The 9,268-nt window shown below is 38.7% G+C and overlaps 1 non-coding gene across 1 annotated transcript; it reads left to right on the plus strand.

Annotated features, from left to right (window-relative positions):
* The first annotated feature begins 5,010 nt into the window (after window positions 1-5,010).
* On the plus strand, window positions 5,011-5,117 carry LOC120252092. Its single transcript, XR_005533641.1, has one exon. It is a non-coding gene; the product is annotated as a small nucleolar RNA R71 (small nucleolar RNA).
* The last annotated feature ends 4,151 nt before the right edge of the window (window positions 5,118-9,268 follow it).

Genomic DNA, 9,268 nt, shown 5'->3' on the forward strand with positions numbered 1-9,268 from the left:
CAATAGCAGTTTGAGAATATAAAAAGGAAATAAATTCATCAACTCCCTTAACAAATTCATCATTGATAAATGATGCCCCATCCTTACGACAATACATCCAAGATCGATCCCAGTTCATGTTTCAATTCTAACAAAGCTACCAAGTAAACAATCTGTTCTGACATATAGAAATAAATTTTGCAAGCACAATAAAGAGTATAACATTCAAGATTATATGTGAAGGTGGACAACTGAAATCAATACTCCCCTGAACTCCTAATAGTACATTTGATGGACCTATATTCCTTGAGAGCTGAGTTCCAATGGGTTGTGGAGCACACACGGCAATGTGAAAGTCACATTGACCGTGTCTATGGCTAGTCTTCAAATTACATACTCACAAGACCATCTACATGTATATACAAGGGGATTCAGTAAAGCTCAACAAAAAAAAATCGAACAAGAGTATATAAAGATAAAGCAATGAAATACAACTCGAGATAATGAAAATAAAAGATAAACTCAGAAGGAAGATCCTTTCTGAGTAGTACAAGTCCAAAATACAATACGCAAAATAAAATACAAAAAATAAGAACAAAGAAAAGTTAAGACTCATCAAGCATCGGTGTCGTGCTCGGGCTCCGCTACTGCTGCTAGTGAAGTAGTCAGTGCTGGTGGATCAACTAGTGCTGGGAATGCCTGAGGAACCTCGGTCGCATAACAAATGGGGATGTCGCGTCTCCCTCAAGAATCTGTTGTAAAATGTTGAGACGCGTCATGACCTCCTTGTGGTTCGTGACTTATGTAGCGCGAACCTCAGCAATCTAAGTCCAAAGTACCCCTATAATACTCTCGAGCCTCTCATAATGATCATCAGCCCGAGACGTATAAAACATGCACACTAGGCTGGGCTCCTGTGCCGGCTGGGAACCCTCTTCGACATCGCCTCCTCCCTCGGCTATCTCTGGGGCAAGTGTAATCATTACATACACTCCCAGTCGATACCTGCGTAACATACCCATCTATCTCAGCGTCTCTATACCCAGGAGGTAGGTACGATCGTCTTTTCGACCCTCTAATAGCGTCCCGCAGACCCATCCCCATGATGAGTATAGTAATATAGGAACCAGAGAAAAGCACTCCGATCCTGGCTTACTGACCCTGATGCCTCAGGAATTCTGCTAGTATGTGGCCAAGATGAATCAGATGGCTCTATACCATGGAATACAAGTAGAGAAGCTCCTATCGACTCTGAACACCTGAACTATCGCCATGGCCATTCACTAATCTGCTTAGGATGGCTTGAATGTATCTGTAGCTTGGCCGAGATAGACAAGTAGCCTTTGACACCCCTAGCTCATACTGACTATGGCTACATAATACTCGAGATACAGGTCGTACTCCTCTATGGTAGTAAAGTTCTCGTCGTATAACCGCAACCGAATCAAGAACTGTGTGAGGCTCATACTATAGTGATATCCAAATGCTTTAAACTATATCACGTCAATGCTATTAAAACTACTATAAGACCGGTCAAACTCGAATGAGGATAATACCTCCAGCGTCAACATATGGATAGCTGGCGGGCGAATAGACAGTAATCTCCTCTAGCTACCCACCGACAACAGCTTGTTAACCTCATCGGCCATATCATCTGCGACCTAAACCTCTCTAAGTGCACTCAAGTCCGGGAATCGAGTTTGTCAAAACTTGAGTTTCAATAGTCACTCAAACTGAGACTGGTGCTCGAGTATCGCAAACTCCATCTGTTCTAGATCAGGTGCAAGAATTGAAAATAAATTGATAAAATTCATTCAAAATAACAATTCTGTAGAAATCCACAAGGTCGTGTGGAAATTCAACACGCCCGTGTGGATCCACGGGGCGTGAAACCCGCACGGCCACTATGTAATACACTACAAAATACATCATAAATTCATTCTAAAATGCTTCTAAAACATATATTCATCATTTAAACATCAAAACAAAGCACATTCAACAATTTTAATTGAATAAAATCAAGCATGATGAAGAAAAGAGAGAATAAGTATTTACTAACAAGATGAAGATAAAAATCTTGAAATCGGCCTGAAAAATCGAGTGAAATCTCTCTAAAACGACGGTGCAAGGTCAGGAGAGTGCAAGGATGTGTTCTCAAAGTGTTTGGGAGTGTGAAAATGAAAAGGCAAACAAGATTTATAACGAGAAATCGCGGCCTTTTGAATTCTGTACATCCAGACGAGCGTGTGGAAATTATCCACGCCTGTGTGACTCCACAGGGGAGCTTCACAGGGTAGACACACACCCTTGGGTGCTCTCGGGATAGCACTCTTTGACTCTGAACGCATCCACACAGGGTGTGGAAATTACCCACGCCCGTATACCCGACCCACAGGGGCACCCACACGCCCCTGTGGTTCCTTTGTCCACACGAGAATTTCTCTAAGTGTTTCACATGCCTATGTGAAAATTCCACATGGTCGTGGACCTTCACAAGGCCCTTCATAGGGGCATTCGCACATCCCTGTATCTTCTCACGATGGAGGGGATTTTCTCTACAGAGTTTCATACGGGCATGTGGAGATTCCCCATGCCTGTGTGCAGTTTACAGGGTCAGACACAGGGGTAGACACACGCCCCTGTGTCTTCTCAGGATAAAGATCTAAACTTCTATAAAGAAACACACGCCCATGTTGAAGTTACACACGAGCGTGTGACCATCACAAGGTCGTTCACAGGGGCAATCACACACCCTTGTATCCTCCCGGTATGAGCTCTGAATGAAAACACACGCCCGTGTGGAAGTACCACACGGCCGTGTGTCTTTTCTAGAAGACATTAAAAAAATTACAGACCTTATAAAAATTTTTTGCACACTTATACACATACAGAGCCTGCCTATATTATGGGAAAGTAACCGGAGAATCATGAAAAAACGGTCGAACGACCAAGAAAAATTCGCCACACACAATTAAGAACATGATAACACCAACAATCCACATGAAAATCGCATCAATAGGATGTAAAAGATCAAGACACCAACACTCAAGCTCTTATTTATGCAAATACTATCTAATACCTAGAAAAACAGTAAAGACTTGGGTTATCTCCCAAGAAGCACTTGTTCAACGTCACTTAGCTTGACGTACCTGACCTTAGCTCATGGGGGCTCATTGATAAAGGTTTCCCTCTTACCCATGACTTGTAATCATGATGAATATAGTCTTTTGAAGGTAGAAGGGGAGTTATCAAGTTTGTTACCCCACAAGGGTTCGTCACCCTTACTCCATTCTTGCTTATCCGCATTAGTCTTAGGGCATTTCTTGTGGCGTCTCCTTGCATGCTTCATCTTCTGGAGCATCTTCTTCATGATCCCCGGGGTAGGTTGCATCTTGTCCTCTAGACCAAGCATCATGACTTCTTCATTCTCCACTTCTTGGTCTAGCACCCTTTCATATGGGTCTGGATGCATTATTTCCTACATAAATTTATCTATTAGTTCATCAGTAGTGTCAAGAAAGTAAAGAGTATCATCAAAGTCTAGAATGACTATTGGCTTCGGCGAGGCAATCTGTAAGCTTGTCATCCCCAACCCGTAAAGTTAACTCCCCGCCGTCCATGTCAATGAGAGCCTTAGAAGTGCGCAAGAATGGCCTTCCAAGTGTTAACGGGACATCGATATCCTAATCAACATCCAACACTACAAAGTCCATAGGAAATATGTACTTGTTAACCTTCACAAGTATGTCTTCGATGATGCCCCTCGGATGTCTAACCGTTTGGTCTGCCAATTGTAATGTCATCCGAGTGGCCCTAGGCTCTCCCAATTCTAACTTTTGGAAGAATGTATAAGGAATTACATTTGCACTGAATGTGAAGCTTCCGGGGTACTTCTTCTTGTTCGGAAAATTCTTTTATAACACCGGCATACATGAAGCATCTAGGATCACAGATGCAGTCTCCTCCAACTTCCTCTTATTGGTTAAGAGGTCTTTGAGAAACTTTGCATAGCGAAGCATTTGAGACAATGCCTCCACAAATGGGATATTGATGTGCAAGTGCTTGAATAGACCCAAGAACTTCTTATATTGTTCATCATTTTGGTCATTCTTCAATCTTGAAGGATAAGAAATTCTTGGCTTGTAAGGTGGGGATACCACCTTCTTCCCTTAGTTGGCTTTCTCCTCAACCTCCACAATCTTGGATGCTTCAGCATTGGTCTTCTCACTTAGAAGCCTACCCTCAACCTCATGACCACTTCTCAAAGTGATCGTATTCACATGTTCTCTCCAATTAGTTTCGGTGTTTTTGGGCAAGCTTCCTTGAGGTCTCTCCGATAACGATTTTGCAATTTTCCCCACTTGACTCTCCAAATTTTGTAATGACGTGGTGTGGTTGTGAAGTGTGGCTTCAACCGATTGAAATCATATATTCAATAAATGAATGAACTTGGTTAAAGCTTCTCTAGATCGGTCATCTGGTTTTACAACCGTGAAACTCGGTTCTCCATATTCGGGGCTTGTTATTGTTATTGGAAACCATGGTGGTGCCATTATCTTCTGTTGCTCTTGATTACTCCATGAAAGATTTGGGTGGCTTCTCCAACCTGAATTGTAGGTGTTGCTATATAGATTGCCTTGGTTTCTCATTGCATTACCCACAAAGTCCACTTGTTCTACTGAGGATGTACCACCAATAGAAATAGGAAAATCAGATGGAGCATGTCCTTCCCCACATCCTATGCAACTAGTCACGCCCACCACTCTAATAGAAGTTAGTGTGTCTAACTTCTTGCTCAAAGACTCCACTTGGGTCACCGATGAAGTAATTGCATCAATCTTATGAAGTAAAGCTACCTTCTTTCTGTCTTTTGTGTTCTATTAATAACTTTTCATAGCCATTTCTTCAATGAGAAGCCGGGCTTCTTCCGGGGTCTTGCTCCATAAGGTACCTCCTGCTATAGCATCAAGTAACTATCTTGTGCTCAGATTCAACCAATTATAGAAAGTCTGAATGATCATCTACTCAGGGAACCCATGTTGAGGACATTTCCGTAGGAGATCCTTGAACCTATCCCATGTCTCAAATAGAGACTCCAATTCTGTTTCCACAAAAGAGGATATTTCATTCCTAAGCTTTGTAAATTTTTTGAGAGGGAAATATCGGGGAAGAAAAGCTTCTACCATCAACTCCCATGGAGTGATAGATGTTTTAGGTAATGAATGTAGCCATTGTTTCGCTCTCCCATTCAAGGAAAATGGGATGGCCATCAAATTGTTAGCATCATCCATAAGACCATTGATCTTGAGCATGCCGTACACTTCCAAGAAGTTTTCTATGTGATTGATTGATCCTCATCGGCCAAACCATTAAATTGTGCCAACTGCTGTAACATTTGGATGAATGCTGGCTTAAGCTCAAAATTCTAAGCTGTGATCGGTGGCCGCATAATGCTAGATTGTGTGCCAAGAACTGCTGGTCTGGGATAATCAGATAGTGTCCTCTGCTGCCTATTCTGTTATGCTATATCTGACCCTGGACCTTCTACCTCAGCTTGATTTGTCTATTCTTGCATAAGTTCTTTACCCCTTGTATGAAATGTTCGTTCAAGTTCAGGATCACCTTCAACCAATATCAAAGAGTTCCCTCGGGTCATAACCTGGAGTTACAACCAAAGAAAGAAAAATAAATCAGAATGATGGAAGAACAAGAAAGTGTGAAATAGAATAAATATTGAATAGCTAAAATAGCAAAGTGCAAAGTGCTTTGAAAACGCCTACTCCCGGTAACAGCTAAAAACTTAACAACGCCTTTTTGCGTGTGTACCGCAAGTGCACTGATTTGTCGAAAGTAATAATACACCGGTAAGTAGGTAGTCGAATCCACAGGGAATAGTGATTACAAACACAAAGATTGTTATTTAACTAGAACAAGGATGAATTAATAGTGATGTGAATAAGAATCAATGCAAATAGAAATAAGAAAAGAAGAAGAACGTGCAAATAAAAGATAGGAGAGGAAATCGATGATAAACGGGGCACCCAGACATTGCTCACCATAGGACTATTGTTTTAAATACAAGACCAATCATTATGTTCCCTAACTAATGATTAATGAGTCATATAGGTCCTTAAACACACGGTCCCAAAACTTAAGGTCAACCATGACTAACCCTACACTATACCCCAATGGAGAAATCTCTTAGTCTCGACATCTCACACTATGCTAGGTTGCTTAGGGCTCTGGGGATTCCATTTGATAAACCCTATTTTCTAAAATAGATCTAACCATTTGGTCCATGCGGAAGACCCCTAGTCACAATTAATCCCCAGATATTAAGGATTACTTCAACGCTTCACTCTGTTCCTTGCGCAACTAAGCCCCAGTGGAGTTCATCTCTTAGCACTTCACTCTATTATGACTGCAAAGAACTCTTGGAATGTGCAGGTAGAATAAATCTCACCGGAGGTGAAAGGGGATGTTCCGCTACCTCTCGACTCACCTTCTCAACCCTCTCCAATCTAGTATTGTCTAACCCTCATGGTGTGTCACTCATCCACAAGGATTACCAAAATGGATTCTCAACCGTAGTGTCACTCTAAGGGAAAATCAACTCAACAAGCATTCAAGATTGGAACTCAATTAAAACATCAATTAAAGGAAGAATAACAAAAGGTCAAAAAAACAACATCATCCTAGGGTTTACAAGTCCAAGTACCCACTTGGGGTTTAGCTCTCCATGGAGCAAAATACAATCAATAATAAAATCAAAAGTAAAAATACGTAATCCATAAAAAAAAACCTCCTCGGTGTTTATATCGATGGTCTTGTGGAGTGGCTGCATCTTCTCTAAAGGTCCCCTCATCAAGGCTAGGGCACATCTCGCGGGATCGGTGCCGATTAAAGCTCCCCCAATAATTCTCTTCCGAAGGAAGCACGATGTCGAAGGCCGTGAAACCCTCCAAAAGCTTAGCCAAAGCCTCTCCAAACCCTAGCAGCGAGCGGCTCCAATGGTAGAGAAATGATAGCCAAAAGATGGAAAGAAGGACCCCTAAATATTGCTGAAATTGTGATTTAAATTGGGCTAGAATCGGGCATCCACACGGGCATGTGGAATTTTCATATGCCCGTTTGAATCTCTAGGAAATCGATTTTCTGCGGCCTGTGAATAGTAACTGCCATAGTAAATTGCTACTGTGATTTGCACCAGTGCCTATTACAGTGTCTGCTGCAGTACTCCGCCAAAATACTACCGAATCCACACTCTTCATCAAGACAACATAAACAGGTACACGTCTACACTATAGATTGCGTTGCATCTTCAAAGAAAAGCACATTTAACAACAATCTTGTAGCTTTGCACAAGTCAGAATACACGAGTGTGATGGCCTTTGTGCCCCTCCAATTTGCATATTTCCTTGAACACCACGGAGGTTGGCATAGACTCGCATGTCTTTTGAGCACAACTTGTGTCTTCACGCTTTGTTCACTCCAAGATTTCATCAACTAAGTGCACTTACAATCTACTTTTGGCTTCTTTTCTTCTATATTTGTCTACACAACCTTATGTGCACAAAAGAACACAAATACACATGTATTAGGGATAAAAATCTGAGAAACATAATGTTCATCGTAAGAAAAGAATACTTCATAATACTAATACACAAGCACTTATCAAACATGATACCAGGGTTATGATTAAAAACTAAAAACGGGACATTTCGAGAAGAAAACATGGGATTAGGATTTTGGCTTAGAAATAGTGGACATTCCGAAAAGAAAACATATGATTAGGGTTTTGATTGAAAAATAGGAGAAATTCCAAAAACACTTATGACTAGGGTTTTGATTAAAAAATTTGATACATTACCAAAAGAAAACATATGATTATTGTTTTGATAAAAAAATAGGAGGTATTCCATAAAAAACACATATGGTTTCGATTTAAAAATAGGATGCATTTCCAAAAAAAAAACATAGAATTAGGATTGTGAGAAAAAGAAAAATAGTAAACATTCCTAAAAACAACACATTGGATTAGAGTTTTTTTATTGAAAAAAATAGTAGACATTCCAAAAAGAAAAATATAGGATTAGGGTTTTTTATTGAAAAATAGGATACATTACTATAAGAAAAACACAAGATTATGGTTTTTAATTTAAAAAAATAGTAGATAGTAAAAATTGAAAACTTAGGATTCTGTTTTTTACTGAAAGATAGGAGACATACCAAAGAGAAAAACATTGGATTGTGATTTTTTTATTCAAAAAAATAGGACACATTACGAAAAACATAAGACTAGGGTTTTGATTAAAAAAATATGTTACATTCCAATCAAAAAGCTATAATCTTAGATTTTCAATCAAAACATTACTATAAGAAAAACATAGTGTTTTTTTGTTTTGATTAAAAAAATAGAAAAAAATAGGGGACATTTCCGAAAGAAAAACATAGGATTAGGGTTTTGGTTAAAAAATATGAGACATTACGAAAACAAAAATATACGATTATTGTTTTTGATTTAAAAAAATAGGAGCCATTGCGAAAAAAACATATGATTTGGGTTTTTGATTAAAAAAACAAACATTCCCAAAAAGAAAAAAACTATTTGTATTAGGGTTTTGATTCAAAAATAGTAGACATTCCGAAAAAAAAAATATAAGATTAGTGTTTTCATTGAAAAATAGGAGACATTACTATAAAAAAATCATAGGATTATGATTTTAATTCAAAAATAGTAGACAAGAAAAAAATAGAAAAACATAGGATTTGGGTTTAAACTCGAAACATAAGAGATTTTCTCGAAAAAGAAAACATACAATTATTATTTTTTTATTCAAAAAAATAGGAGGCATTACAAAAAAAGAAAAACATAAGTCTAGGGTTTTGATTAAAAAAATATGATACATTTCAATCAAAAAAACCCTAATCCTCGTCTTCAATCAAAAACATTACTATTAGAAAAACATAGGATTAGGGTTTTTGATTAAAAAAATTGAAAAAAATAGGGGACATCCAAAAAGAAAAACAAAGGATTAGGGGTTTGATTAAAAAAATAGCAGGATTCTCAAAAAGAAAAACATAGGATCAGGGGTTTTTGATTGAAAAAAATACGATGCATTCTGAAAAAGAAAAACATGAGATTAGGATTTTTGAATCAAGACCCTAATAATACATTTTCTTTTTGAAATGCCCTCTATTTTTTTTCGGTTTTTTTAATCAAAACCCTAATGTTATGTTTTTATTTTTTTCATCAAAATCATAGCTTTATGTTTTCTTTTCATAATGC

This window comes from Dioscorea cayenensis, chromosome 20, assembly GCF_009730915.1.
Source record: "Dioscorea cayenensis subsp. rotundata cultivar TDr96_F1 chromosome 20, TDr96_F1_v2_PseudoChromosome.rev07_lg8_w22 25.fasta, whole genome shotgun sequence".
NCBI classification, from domain to species: Eukaryota; Viridiplantae; Streptophyta; class Magnoliopsida; order Dioscoreales; family Dioscoreaceae; genus Dioscorea; species Dioscorea cayenensis.